Genomic DNA, 12,251 nt, shown 5'->3' with positions numbered 1-12,251 from the left:
CGGGATGTATCCAAAAATGGGCAGATCTAGAGAGACTATTCCTGTCAAGATTCTTTGAAGAGGATACAGAAGTCTCCATCCATACTCTTCTCGCCACTAAGCAGAAGAAGAGGGAGTCCGTCAAAGCCTTCGTCAAGAGGTTCTGAACCATGACTCTCCGGTGTTCGTCAGGTATGACACAGTCTACCTTAGTAGAGACCTATCGACACAACTTGCAGACCGACCTCCTAGCCCGAATAGGAGTTGCAGAATGTCGTTCCTGGAGACAACTGTAGGCTGTCTAAAAATCACAATAGATAGCTGATCCCCATCAAACACCGATGATGGAAGTTACAATCTGACGACTTCCAGAAGGCTATAATTTGAAGACTTTCACGTAGATCGCTGAAGGTTACAATCTGATGACCTTCATGACAACCGATGAGAGCTCTAGTTCAACAGCCTTCACAATCAACATCGAAAGTTACAATCTGACGACTCTTGCATATCAAAGAGCTAAAGTAAAGATTACAAAATAACGATCTTTGCAAAACTTCGATAGAAAGGGACTACAAATCGACGGTCTCTTCAAATCAAGATGTGGAAGTCCTCCCCGCATACCAGCATCAAGATGTGTCGCGTTCATAGCCACGAACGCAGCTCAGACGCAGCTCCAAAAGCTGCAAACGCAGCTCATGCTCGGTCGCAAACACAGCTCCAAAAGCTGCAAACGCAGCTCAGATTCGGCCGCCAACGCAGCTCATGTTCGGCCGCAAATGCAGCTCCAAAAGCTACAAACGCAGCTCAGATTCGGCTGCCAACGCAGCTTCCAAATCGCTGTAAACACAGCCTTCAAACGCTGTAAACGCAGGTCACATCCAGCTCCAAACGCAGCTCAGATCCGCTGCCAAACGCAGCTCTTAAATCGTACAAACGCAGCTTCCAAATTGCTGTAAACGCAGCTCAGATCCGCTGCCAAACGCAGCTCTTAAATTGTACAAACGCAGCTTCCAAATTGCTGTAAACGCAGCTCAGATCCGCTGCCAAACGCAGCTCTTAAATCGCTGCAAATGAGCTTCCAAACGCTGCGTCCGAGCTTCGAGATGCTGCGTTCAAGCTTTTAGGCATTGTGTTTGGACACAGAATTCATGCCAGAACGCGGGCCTGCGTTTGACTCGTTCAAACACGAGCTGAACGGTTCCAAAATCATTTCCCACGATCTGAGGGGATCACAACTCCACTCAGGAGTGATTTAAGGGGCGGTTACATCCCATTAGCCCCACTTAGGAGCGAATTAAGGAGGTGGTTACACCCCTTAATCCCCTATAAATAACTAAAAATCAATTCAGTTCGGGGGGGTGGTCGGTCATAACTTCTTGGCAGCGAAAAGAGGATCCTTCATCCTTCGGTTGGAGCTTTGGAGATCGGCAACAAGATCTTCTTCATCCTTGGCTTGAGAACCGATTCTCGGTTCAAATCAACTCTTTTTTAAGAGTTTCCAACTCATTCAGAGTTATCAACTCGTCCAGAGTTTCAAACTTACCACGCAAGTTCTCCACAACGTCAAATCGTAAGGAGAAGATCATGTTCCAGTGAAACAAGACGTCAGATCGTTAACGAGAAGCAAACTCGACGCGAGCATTCGATGGAGGCATCTCATCGCCACCGTGAAGAACCCAGATTTAAACAAAGGGGAGAATCCAGATCATTCTCCTCTCTTTTGTAATCAGGAAATCCAATTGTAATTAAGATTAAAGGAATACAAATCAAATTTCTTTCATTTCTTTTACTGTAAATTTTTCCACAAACAACAACTAATCTCTCAAGGCGAACAGGCTCAAAAGATCATTGCCAGGATCAAAGATGAAGAACAAAGTAGGCAGGATCAGCCTGAGCAATCGGACCAAGCCCAATCTTCACCTGAGCAATCGGACCAAGCCCAATCTTCTCAGTCAGAAGGAGAAGATACTACAACCACTGAAGCCAATCCTCTTCAAGTAGGATGACAGGTCCAACAACTATCACGTTAACAATTACCTCTGATAGTCAACCTCGTTAGAAAATGGCCCACTAGGCGATGTGCTATGTCTACCCTTTTTCCCCCTGCACTTATTCAAGACTGAGGGTTGGTTTATTTGTAGTTCATTGGATTATGAATAATAAATTTTCTGAGTTGTCATGTTCAACAGAATACCTCTGTCAACCACGAAGTCTACCAAAACTATCACGTTAATGATCACCTCTGATAGTCCATTTTCTCCAAATTCCCCCATCAATCATCTTCAATATGATGATGGGTCCACCAAAACTATCACGTTAACCGTCACATCTGATAGTCCTTTTTCTCTAAATTCCCCCACCAATCCTCTTTAAGTAGGATGGCGGGTCCACCAAAACTATCACGTTAACCGTCACCTCTGATAGTCCTTTTCCTCTAAATTCTCCCACCAATCCTCTTCAAGTAGGATGGCGGGTCCACAAAACTATCACATTAACAGTTACCTCTGATAGTCAAACTCATCAGATAATGGCCTACCAGGTGATGTGCCTCTATTCCGACTTCATGGATAGTGCCCCACTAGGTGATGTGCCTTGTCTACCTCTTTTTATTCCCCGGCTAAGTCTTAATCAAGACTGGGGGTTCGTTACTTGGAATCCATTCGATTAAGATGCTAAGTCTTAATCAAGACTGGGGGTTGGTTACTTAGAATCTACTGGATTAAGAGTAATGAATCTTTCACATCGTCGAGTTAACATTATACTTCTAACGATCATCATCCTCACAGAGTATGAATTCAGTTGGCATCGCTCCTAATTTATCACGTTAACAATATACCTCTTCTGATAATCAACTTATCAATCCTCTTCAATAGGATGATAGGTCCTCAAAATTACTCAAATCGCAATCTTCCCTAGCAAGACACTAAGTCTTCAAAATCTTAGTATCAAAATTCATCGCTCCTGATGATAAACTCACTTAGCAATTCTCCCCAGCGAGACACTAGTCCCCAAAATCTTGTTCAAATCACAAGTACACAAATCATGTCACGTTAACACCAAACCTCTGACAAAATCAACTTATCAATCCTCTTTAATAGGATGATATGTCTACAAAGTTGCTCCAATCGCAACACAAATCCTGTCACGTTAATATCACACCTCTGACAATCAACTTATCAATCCTCTCCAATAGAGCAATAGGTCCTCGAAGTTGCCCTGATCGCAACATCTTCCTGTCACGTTAATATCACACCTCTGACAACCAATCCACTTATCGACTCTCTCCAATAGAGCGATAGGTCCTCGAAGTTGCCCTGATCGCAACATCTTCCTGTCACGTTAATATCACACCTCTGACAAAATTCACTTATCAACCTTCTTCAATAGGATGTTATCGACTCTCTTCAATAGAGCGGTAGGTCTACAAACCAGTCAAGTTAACATCATACCTCTGACGACCAAAATCAACTTATCGACTCTTTTCAATAGAGCGATAGGTCCACATACCCGTCAAGTTAATATCACACCTCTGACGACACAATCAACTTATCGACTCTCTTCATTAGAGCGATAGGTCCATAAAATACTGTTAGGTTAACATCACACCTCTAACAGTCAAAAACCCCAATGAACTTGTTAACCCTTTTTTTAACAAGAATAACAAGTTTTCATTATAAAATCCCCAGCGGATTAAAGATTTTCTAGAATTATCCTAGTGATAATAAAGAAAATTTTTGAATTTTACTTTAGGTGAAAATTCATGCCAAGTTAATACCATACCTCTGGCACTTCCAACTTTTTTTCGGTGTTTCAAGCCACACAGGAAGAAACAACACCAAAAATCCATGCCTTCACGCATGGGGGACTTTATCTCGATCCCTAATTAGAGATAAGCCTACGCCTAACATGCGTTGCCGGTTAGTCTTTTACCGAGAAAATGACATCAAAATCCATGCCTCACACGCATGGGGGACTTTATCTCGATCCCTAATTAGAGATAAGCCTACACCTAACACGCGTTGCCGGTTAGTCTTTTACCGAGAAAAGAACATCAAAATCCATGCCTCACACACATGGGGGACTTTATCTCGATCCCTAATTAGAGATAAACCTACGCCTAACACGCGTTGCCGGTTAGTCTTATCCCGTGAAAATGACAAAGTCTATGTATTCAAAATCATAGCATCAAGTTTAGGAGGGTTCATTCTCTTAGCACAACGTTACATGTGGAACGGACTTAAACAATCCACATGCTAGCCCGACTCAGACGGTAGTCGGTAAAGGCTTATCAAATCCATTGATGGCTGAGGGTTTGCCAAAAATCCTATGCACGTTTGCAGGCCCATCAGCTTAATGGATGTGAGCCGAGACTTAAAACAGATGAGCCAAAGACAAGTCTCAAAGACTTAGTCAAAAATGCACGGAAGCCACTTTCATATCTTAAGTCAAAACGTTGAGGTCACACCCGTGTTCCAAATTCAACATGCAAGGGTGAGACCCGCATCTCAAGTTCAAAATGCAGGGTCCACCCCCACATTCCAGAAGCAGGATTATGGCGCATACCTTCACACAGGTCCTACGTGGCAAATCCCTTCAACCAAGATGCCTTCGAAGCAAGTGTAGAGAACAAATCCTTTACCACAAGGAATCAACAGCTCTAAGATTAGAGTTAAGATCCAAAGTATTCCGAAAATTCGTCCCAGTCAACCGCGAACTTTCAAAAACTTTGGAGGGGGTTCTGTAGACTGTCTAAAAATCACAATAGATAGCTGATCCCTATCAAACACTGATGATGGAAGTTACAATTTGACAACTTCCAGAAGGCTACAATTTGAAGACTTTCACATTGATCGATGAAGGTTACAATCTGACGACCTTCACAACAATTGATGAAAGCTCTAATCAACAGCCTCCACAATCAACATCGGGAGTTACAATCTGACGACTCTCACATATCAGAGAGCTAAAGCAAAGATTACAAACGACTCTCACATATCAGAGAGCTAAAGCAAAGATTACAAAATGACGATCTTTGCAACACTTCAACAGAAACAGACTACAAATCGACGGTCTCTTCAAATTAAGATGTGGAAGTCCTCCCCGCAAACGCAGCTCAGACGCAGCTTCCAACACTGCCAACGAAATTCCAAATCGCTGCAAACGCAGCTCAGACGCAGCTTCCAACGCTGCCAACGCAACTCCAAAAGCTGCAAACGCAGCTCAGACGCAGCTTCCAACGCTGCCAACGCAGCTCCAAAAGCTACAAACGCAGCTCAGATTCAGCCGCCAACGCAGCTCATGTTCGGCCGCTGTAGGCAATAAAAATTGCCTTTAATCCTTATCAGAGAAGTTCAGAACAAAGCTGCTAAAACCTCGCCCGAAATAGCAGAAAAAGGGGAAAACGCAGATATCTCCCAAACCGTAAGGAATTTGGCAAAACGGAGGAAGCGAATCGGCTTGGTTCGGATGGCTCCATCTCGTCGAGATAGGCGATTTTCATATATAATTCGTCCAATTCCGACTTACGGTTTGAAAGTTACGGCCTATTCTTCAATCCATGCTCGGGAGCTCGCCTGCAGCTCAAATTCGCCTGCAGTCCCAAATCCGCCTGCAGACCCAAGTCTGCCTGCTCGCCTGCAACTCGAAATTCGCCTGCAGTCCCAAATCCGCCTGCAGACCCCAAGTCTGCCTGCAGTCCCAAACTCGCCTGCAGACTCAGCTCGCCTGCAAGCTCGCCTGTAGACCCAAGTCTGCCTGCAGTCCTAAGCTCGCCTGCAGACCCAAGCTGCAGACTCGCCAGCTCACTGTCAACTGCCCACTTGGAGTATGGGAACAGTTACATCAGTGGTCAAATCCCACAAATCAAGGGAGAGGGCACAATACTCCAGGCCCGTCAGATGGCCGTCCACAGTACGAATGAGCGGACAGGCGCCGAAACAGCCTGCACCCTCATAAATGCGGCTCACCTCAGTTGTCCAGGTGAAGGGACGAGAGCCGCCAACGCTCGGTGGTTGGTCAGATCCACGCAAGCATCTGACAGCCGTTGTCACGCATACGAGGAGGGGCTTTCCCACTCCTATGTAGCGTGATGCAGAGCACAGCTCTTCGAATGACCATTGACGGTACGAATGAACAGCAGGACGTCTCCGAACAACGTGTGGTCACATCCCATAATTCAAGGAGCAGTCAAGCTATCTCCCTCACCTCTATTAGTGGTCAAATCCCATGAATCAAGGGAGAGCCCATGCCATCCCTTGCCTGTTAAAACCCATCTTCAGCAGCATGAAGAAGGGGGATTGGCCGTTGCATATTCTGCTGGCTAATCTCCCAAAGGTTGAACCTGGACCTTTGCCAAAGGCTCCCTCATTTGAGAACCGAAGCTCCGGCTCCGGCATCAACTTCGATCGGATCGTCCAAGGGAAGCAGACTCGGCACGAGCACCGAGCGAGGCATCCTATCGCCACCTAAAGTCCCCACACAAAACAAAGAGGGCCTTCCCTCTGCTTCTGTTGTAAATATTTGATTTGTTAGTTTGTAATAAGCTTTCTTATAAATACAAACGAAACTCCTTTCTTCGGAAGAATCAAATTTTCACCCTACAGAAGATGGCGACCACAGTGGGAGAATCCGTTCATTCAGATGAATTGGTGGTGGCGCAGTCTGACGAAGTTGCTGCAGGGACTACTGTTGAGTCCCTTGTGATCAAATTCGAAGGGTACTTACAATCGTCCTCTTCTCGCAGCAATACATCTCGCGATGGTTGCAGAGTCGTGCGGGTGGCCCAGCCCCAAGAGGCCGAGGCAACCAAGCCTGAGGGATCTGCCCAAGCCGAGGCAGGGGGTTCTTTTCCCCCCGAACCAGTTGAGGCCGAGCCGAGATTCGAGAATGCAGGTCTAGGGGCTGCTGAATGGGTCGATGAACGATCCTCGCAGACCCCTGTGCAAAAGGAATCAACCATTCGTGTCGACGCAGAATACGCCTCCGCCGTCGACATGAACGCTCCTCGTTCAAAAAGATCCAAACAGCGGCGACGAAAAGCTCTCGCTCGTTTCGAGGCATAATCCCTCATCCCCCACGACAGCCTGAATTATTATTCAGGCTTGAAAGGAATCAACCCCTTGAGCCAGGTTCCCAGTTTCGGCGAACCGCTCAAATCGGGCAAGCCTAGCAGTTTAGGCGAGCCCAACCTCTTGAGCCAGGTTTCCATTTTTGGCGAACCGCTCAAATCGGGCGAGCCTAGCAGTTTAGGCGAGTGCTCAATTTTGGCGAACCAAGGGCACCCGGCGAACTCTGCAGTTCAAGTGGTCTTCGTCAAACAAGCGGACTTCACCAATCTCGCCTGACGGCTCAAGTTCGCCAGAAAGGCGAAGCAACAGCTCGCCAGACAGGCGCAGGCACACTGTGCCAATCTCGCCTGACGGGCGAACCTCGCCAGCATGAACCTCGCCAACACGCTCACGCCCAAATGGGGGTGGCCACCTCGTTTGCCTGCACGGGTCTGACATCCGTCTCTGACGATGACGACGACGACGATTGCTCAGCAGTGGCAACGTCGCAGACTTCAAGCTCAATTCGAGGCAGGCACGTGAGTGTGCACATGACCGACATCCCTGAGGAGATGTCTAGGAGGCTCGACGAGCAACAAGCAACCATCGACTCCCTGAAGGAGATGTTGGAGCAGCTCCTGAGCGAGAAGAAGAGGAAGAGAGAGAGGACTTCGCGGGATTCACATAAATCCTTGAAGCACAAAGAGCGGGTGCCTACTCCTTCTCACTCCTCATCCGAGTCATCTAGAGGAGCATCATCTTCGGGCCATAACCCAAGAGACAAGAGGTTTGACGATCTCCAAAGTCAACTCGACGCCTTGAAGCTCCAGAAGCATGCGAACAAGCTGGGGGTTGTCAGACCGTATCCAATTGAATGGGATGCGGTCTCCTACCCGGCAAAGTTCGAGCCGCTGGACCTCCTGCAGTTCAATGGAAAGGGTTCTCCTACCCAGCACATCTACTACTTCCAGGCGCAAACTGGACACATAGTGGGAAACGATCCCATTATGACTCGACTGTTCATTGGTACCCTCAAGGGGGTCGCTTTTGAATGGTTTCGCAGATTGGAGCCTGGGTCCATCACCTGCTGGAAGGACATGGAAAGGCTCTTCGTGGCCAGATTCTTCGATGATGACACAGAAGTATCTATGGCCACCCTGCTAACTGTGAAGCAGAGGAAGACAGAGTCTGTAAGCAGCTTTGTCAAGAGATTCAGAAACCGATCGTTGCATTCCCGCGATCGAGTTTCCGAGGCCACGCTCATCGAGATGTGCCGGAACAATCTCTCCATCAGCGTTCTGTCCAATATGGGCGCTGTTGAAGCTCGCTCATGGAAAGACTTACTCCGCCAAGGAGAACAAGTCGAGAGCATGCTCAAGCATATGGGTGACGAAGACCCGCATGAATTTCGAGGGGATGATGACCAAGATGCCTTGGTAGTGGAGACCGATCCCTCATATCCTCCAAATTTCCCCCGTTGATCCTCTTCAACAGGACGGCGGGCCCACATAGTCGCTCTAATCGCGACAATCTTGTCAAGTTAACACTACACCTCTGACAATCTCCCGTCGATCCTCTTCAATAGGACGACGGGCCTACAAAGCTATCACGTTAACAATCACCTCTGATAGTTCTTCGACACTCCAACTGGTGCATGAGTTTAAACTGCTCCCTTAACACTCCGACAAGTACACGAGTATAAACTGCTTCTTCTGACACTCCAACTGGTGCATGAGTTTAAACTGCTCCCTTAACACTCCGACAAGTACACGAGTATAAACTGCTTCTTCTGACACTCCAACTGGTGCATGAGTTTAAACTGCTCCCTTAACACTCCGACAAGTACACGAGTATAAACTGCTTCTTCTGATCCTCCAACTGGTATAAGAGGTTAAACTATTCCCCACACTTCCACTTCTTGAGCCAGGTTCCCAGTACGGGCGAACCGCTCAAATCAGGCGAGCCTAACAGTTAGGTGAGCCCCACTTCTTGAGCCTGGTTTTCATTTATGGCGAACCGCTCAAAACAGGCGAGACTAGCAGTTCAGGTGGGCTGCATCAAACTCCCACTTGGTCAAACCTTCAGATAGTTAGGACCAAAGCCACAATCCCCCGCCAATCCTCTTCAATAGGATGGCGGGACCCCCACTGTCACGTTAACAGTTACCTCTGACAAATCAACTTACCAGTCCTCTTCAATAGGATGGTAGGTCCATAGAGTTGCTCAAATCGCAATAAACTCCCACTGTCATGTTAACACTACACCTCTGACAAAATCAACTTACCAATCCTCTTCAAAAGGATGGTAGGTCCTCAAAGTCGCTCCGATCGCGGCAATTCCTATCACGTTAACGATTACCTCTGATAGCCGACACCGTCATTCCCGCAAATGACGTTGTCCGATCAGTCGTCATACTCATACGTCCCTGAACGATTTGATTCTCCCAGCACCGTCTTTCCCATAAAAGGCGTTGTTGTTTGATAGTGGCCTACTATGCGATGTGCTGCTATTTCAGGGTTCGTCTTTGCCCCAAGAGAAGACAAATCAGGGTTCGTCTTCATCTTTGCCCTAAGAGAAGACAAGTTTCCCCCTTACACTCCAACTGGTGCATGAGTTTAAACTGCCCCCTTATACTCCGACTGGTGCATGAGTCTAAACTGCCCCCTTATACTCCAACTGGTGCATGAGTCTAAACTGCTCCCTACACTCTTAATCCAAATGCCTCGAAAGGCTAAGGATAGAGGAGAAATTTTAGCATTGAGCCTAAAAGAAACTCCTCAACAACTTACCATGCTAAGGGCAAGAGCATGGCTAGTCCAACTCAAACGGCAGTTGGTAAAGACAAATCAAGTCCGTTGATAGCTGAGGGTTTGCTCAAAATCCTAGAAGGCGATCATCAGCTGCGAGTGAAGAGCAGGGATCACTTTACGGGACTTCATATCCAAAGTGTTCCAGACCCCATGCGGCCTGATTCAGGTCTGAAAACTTTGGAGGGGGTTTTGTAGGCAATAAAAATTGCCTTTAAATCCTTATCAGAGAAGTTCAGAACAAAACTGCTAAAACCTCGCCCGAAATAGCAGAAAAAGGGGAAAACGCAGATATCTCCCAAACCGTAAGGAATTTGGCAAAACGGAGGAAGCGAACCGAAGCCTTCGGCTCGGTTCGGATGGCTCCATCTCGTCGAGATAGGCGATTTTCATATATAATTCGTCCAATTCCGACTTACGGTTTGAAAGTTACGGCCTATTCTTCAATCCATGCTCAGGAGCTCGCCTGCAACTCAAATTCGCCTGCAGTCCCAAATCCGCCTGCAGACCCAAGTCTGCCTGCGCACCTGAGCTCGCCTGCAAACCCAGTTCGCCTGCTAGCTCGCCTGCAGACCCAAGTCCGCCTGCAGTCCCAAACTCACCTGCAGACCCAGTTCGCCTGCAAGCTCGCCTGCAGACCCAAGCTGCAGACTCGCCAGCTCACTGTCAACTGCCCACTTGGAGTATGGGAACAGTTACATCAGTGGTCAAATCCCACAAATCAAGGGAGAGGGCACAATACTCCAGGCCCGTCAGATGGCCGTCCACAGTACGAATGAGCGGACAGGCGCCGAAACAGCCTGCACCCTCATAAATGCGGCTCACCTCAGTTGTCCAGGTGAAGGGACGAGAGCCGCCAACGCTCGGTGGTTGGTCAGATCCACGCAAGCATCTGACAGCCGTTGTCACGCATACGAGGAGGGGCTTTCCCACTCCTATGTAGCGTGATGCAGAGCACAGCTCTTCGAATGACCATTGACGGTACGAATGAACAGCAGGACGTCTCCGAACAACGTGTGGTCACATCCCATAATTCAAGGAGCAGTCAAGCTATCTCCCTCACCTCTATTAGTGGTCAAATCCCATGAATCAAGGGATAGCCCATGCCATCCCTTGCCTGTTAAAACCCATCTTCAGCAGCATGAAGAAGGGGGATTGGCCGTTGCATATTCTGCTGGCTAATCTCCCAAAGGTTGAACCTGGACCTTTGCCAAAGGCTCCCTCATTTGAGAACCGAAGCTCCGGCTCCGGCATCAACTTCGATCGGATCGTCCAAGGGAAGCAGACTCGGCACGAGCACCGAGCGAGGCATCCTATCGCCACCTAAAGTCCCCACACAAAACAAAGAGGGCCTTCCCTCTGCTTCTGTTGTAAACATTTGATTTGTTAGTTTGTAATAAGCTTTCTTATAAATACAAACGAAACTCCTTTCTTCGGAAGAATCAAATTTTCACCCTACAGAAGATGGCGACCACAGTGGGAGAATCCGTTCATTCAGATGAATTGGTGGTGGCGCAGTCTGACGAAGTTGCTGCAGGGACTACTGTTGAGTCCCTTGTGATCAAATTCGAAGGGTACTTACAATCGTCCTCTTCTCGCAGCAATACATCTCGCGATGGTTGCAGAGTCGTGCGGGTGGCCCAGCCCCAAGAGGCTGAGGCAACCAAGCCTGAGGGATCTACCCAAGCCGAGGCAGGGGGTTCTTTTCCCCCCGAACCAGTTGAGGCCGAGCCGAGATTCGAGAATGCAGGTCTAGGGGCTGCTGAATGGGTCGATGAACGATCCTCGCAGACCCCTGTGCAAGAGGAATCAACCATTTGTGTCGACGCAGAATACGCCTCCGTCGTCGACATGAACGCTCCTCGTTCAAAAAGATCCAAACAGCGGCGACGAAAAGCTCTCGCTCGTCTCGAGGCGCAATCCCTCATCCCCCACGACAGCCTGAATTATTATTCAGGCTTGAGGCGAATCAACCTCTTGAGCCAGGTTCCCATTTTTGGCGAACCGCTCGAATCGGGCGAGCCTAGCAGTTTAGGCGAACCCATCTCTTTGAGCCAGGTTCCCAGCTTCGGCGAACCGCTCAAATCAGGCGAGCCTAACGGCTTAGGCAAGCCCAATCTCTTGAGCCAGGTTCCCAGTTTTGGCGAACCGCTCAAATCGGGCGAGCCTAGCAGTTTAGGCGAGTCCCACTCTGTGAGCAAGGTGTTCAATTTTGGCGAACCAAGGGCACCTGGCGAACTCTGCAGTTTAAGAGGGCTTCGTCAAACAAGCGAACTTCACCAAGCTCGCCTGACGGCCCAAGATCGCCAGAAAGGCGAAGCAACAGCTCGCCAGACAGGCGCAGGCACACTGTGCCAATCTCGCCTGACGGGCGAACCTCGCCAGCATGAACCTCGCCAACACGCTCACGCCCAAATGG

The sequence above is a fragment of the Asparagus officinalis genome, chromosome 4 (assembly GCF_001876935.1).
Source record: "Asparagus officinalis chromosome 4, Aspof.V1, whole genome shotgun sequence".
Lineage (NCBI taxonomy): Eukaryota > Viridiplantae > Streptophyta > Magnoliopsida > Asparagales > Asparagaceae > Asparagus > Asparagus officinalis.
The sequence above is the reverse complement of the archived record's forward strand: the minus strand, read 5'-3'. Positions refer to the sequence as shown.